This window comes from Artemia franciscana, chromosome 21 (genome assembly GCF_032884065.1).
Source record: "Artemia franciscana chromosome 21, ASM3288406v1, whole genome shotgun sequence".
In the NCBI taxonomy this organism is placed as follows: Eukaryota; Metazoa; Arthropoda; class Branchiopoda; order Anostraca; family Artemiidae; genus Artemia; species Artemia franciscana.
Window position 1 is genome coordinate 16,170,420 of NC_088883.1, and position 3,183 is coordinate 16,173,602.

Below are 3,183 nucleotides of genomic sequence, written 5' to 3' on the forward strand. Positions count from 1 at the left end.
TAATAAGCGATCCTGGATGGCGAGTCATTACAGGAAATTTCATTCAGTCTTCTCTCTTTAGCCGGGCTACCCCCCTTCTTGGGATTTTTTATTAAATGAATATCTCTGGAGATAAATATTTTACCCCCTCTTCTTGTGTTAGCCCTTGTTATATCCTCATGTCTCTCAGTCTATTTCTACTTTAAAATTGCTATAAGATCTCTCTTGTTCCCCTCAGAGGTAAAGTCTGAGCAAATAGAGGTCCTGGGTATTTTATCGATAGGGTTCAATATTTTTCTCCCCCTATTCTTTTTGTAAAACTTTAAGTTAATTAAACTGCCAGCCTTCAAAGCTGGAAATAAGAGGTTCTTAAGCTTTACTAACTTACACTTAACGTAGACGAGGGTATTATCTACATAATTACAGTACCTATTTGCCTGAAAACTGGAATTCTCCCTTCACCAAGCAACTAAATAACCATTGCAAGAAAATATTGCTTCTACTGGAACCTAAGCTAAGGATGTACTTCTGCCAAGTACTGACATACAAAGCTTGTTTTCAGTTTGTTCCGTATTAAACTAGTTTTTATTTATTTCTGGTTTTTCGCGGGGAGAAGCAGGATCGCTAATCATCAACCGTGTGCAACCATGGCAGTATTAGTTTTCTTGCGAAATTTTGTCCAGACAAGCTTTGCCCTTTAAAAAAAAATAACCAAACTTCAACCATTTTAACATTTTTTACAGCGCAACTTTAGGTAAAAGAAAGTCCTACCGGTTTCTGTGTGTTATCTCTATGCAACCCAATCTCCAGAAAAAACTTTTTTTTTCTAATAGTATAAACTAAAATTTCTGCTTTGAATGTTAAAAGTTCAATATTCAGTTTTGTTCTACTCGAAACTTTTTGCATAGAGATGAGAGATTAAGTATGTTATGACTGTTATAATTTTTTTTAATAAACCCGAATGAACTGAGCTTCCTTTAAATCATTATTTTCATATGCAGTAGTATATTTTTCCTGGGGCCATTAGTGGGAAAATGAAAATCCAAATAACTTGCTTCATGTACTCTTCAGATCTCTTTCTCTTTAAAATAAAAATTATGAACCTCTTCATTCATACTTTCTTGTTTACTAAAAACCACAATTTCCATTAATAGTGCCAATCCTTCATTGCAGTGCTGAGATCTGGAGGACAGACCTAGCTAAAAAAGTGTTAGGGAAGAGGCCAGTTCCCTAATGTATCCTTTCAAGACAAAAATAAATCCTAGAAGGATTTAAAATGAAAACCAAGGCCCTTTTTTTCAGAAAAGACATACTTTTTATATCTTAGTCCCTTGGATTTTTAAGCCCCATGTCTGACACTCTGGTAGAATTTCTTTAAGAATAAGCCAGATAAGTTTTGTTGATAAGAGAAACAGAAATATTGCAAAAAAAAGTTTACTCTAAAAAAATATTAAAGGGTTTATTGGAAGTTGCAGAGTGATTTTATTTATATAATAACCCAACAAATTGAATTTATAAGGAATAATTAAGTATCGAATCTTTCTCTAGGTGTATCCTATGTTTGAACTGACATGAATGAAAACTTTTTGTAGAGGTGCAGAACTTCCTTTCTTGAGGTTTTTTTTGGAACACTTTCCCTTCTGAACAAGATAAAAAATCTTAAATAAGTGTGTATGTTTGATATCCCAGTCTATCATTCTTATACAACCTTAAAAAAGTTATTCCAGCTATGCCACTCTCAAAACCATCTGTCTGGGTTTTACTCTATTTAACAATGGACCCCCTCCCTCCCCCACCAAAAAAAATAATTAAGGACTTCTGGAAATTAGAAAACATTTCTTTTTGGTATGTTTAAATTCTGCCAGGCCAGGATAAGGCTCAATTCAGGCCCTTGCACTAAGATCATTTTTTATTGGAGGGGAGGGGGTCCTGTTAATTGAGCAAAAACAAATGAACTACTGTATATATAAAACTATTTCTATGTGCTATTGAGGGAGTTTCAAGGTCCTTGCATACATCTGTCTCAACCCCTGCTGAGAAAAAGGTAAACAGGTAGTCATACAAAGAGACCTGGTAATGATCTTTCCATATTATTGAAGTCAGATATCACTTGTATCATCAAAATATTGATAAAGCATCAAAATTCATAAAAGAGCAAAATAGAAGTATCACTGCAAAACTTCACTTCAAAGTATAAAATGGATTTGTTCAAAAATTAAAACTATTAATTTTCGAAGTGTAACTTAGGCACCATTGATCTATTTGTTTAAATGAAATAGAACAAACTAGAAGAACTTAGATATAAAACTTTATTTCAACATGTATATTTCTTTTGTGTGACTTGATTGTTCTTGGTTTTCAATTATTATAGTTTTACTTAATAATTAATTAAAAAAATTGATTTGTTTTTTTTTGTTTTAACATAAAAAACAGAATGACATCTAGGATTTATTCAATACAAAAAACTGCTTTCTTTCACTTTTCTTTTGTTTTCAAATTTTCTAAACTATATTTCATTGAAAACACTATGTATTTTGAACAGGTTAATTTTAATAGGGCCATATCTAGAGTTCTTCAGAGGAGGGGGGATAATTTTGGGGATGTATGTTTACAAAAGACCTTACAAAAATGCATCAAAATTTATCTATATGTATTTTGTAGTTTTTTATAAGTTGAATCGAACCTTTGGGCAAGGGAGGGGGCCAAAGCCTGATATCATCCTTCATCCTGGATGCTTTGTTTTGGTTGCTTTATTTCAGGGGAGTTGCAAAAAGACTTTACAAAATGCATTGAAATTTGTTTATTTGCATTTTTTATCTTTTTTGTTCGTAGAATTTAAACTTTGGGCAATGGGGGATGGGTTCTATGAGTTGAAAACAGGTAAACCCTTCACTCTGGATACATTCTTAGAGTTTTTATTTGACAAAACATTCATGCCTTATTATTTTGTATTGTGCCTTTGCTTTAAAATTGCTTCAAGTATATATCTATTAATTGCTTTCAGTAATGCATGAATGACACTTGTGGTATAACTGGGGTACAAGCAGGACAACTATACAGTTCAAATATCTAGTAATTTCTGTTCTTTTTGAGTATGAATTTGAATATCAGCTGTATTTTTGTTACATGATAAGTTCATTATTGGTTTGTCAAATAAATTTTGTCAAATGTTTTGTCATTTTTTTTACATTAACATTTGTAAAA

General features: G+C 32.1%; 1 long non-coding RNA gene across 1 annotated transcript in view; it reads left to right on the forward strand.

The window, feature by feature from the left end:
- LOC136040840 (uncharacterized) overlaps nt 1-3,183 on the forward strand; it is a 199,615-nt gene that overhangs the window by 54,434 nt on the left and 141,998 nt on the right. The gene's annotated exons all lie outside the window — the stretch shown is intronic.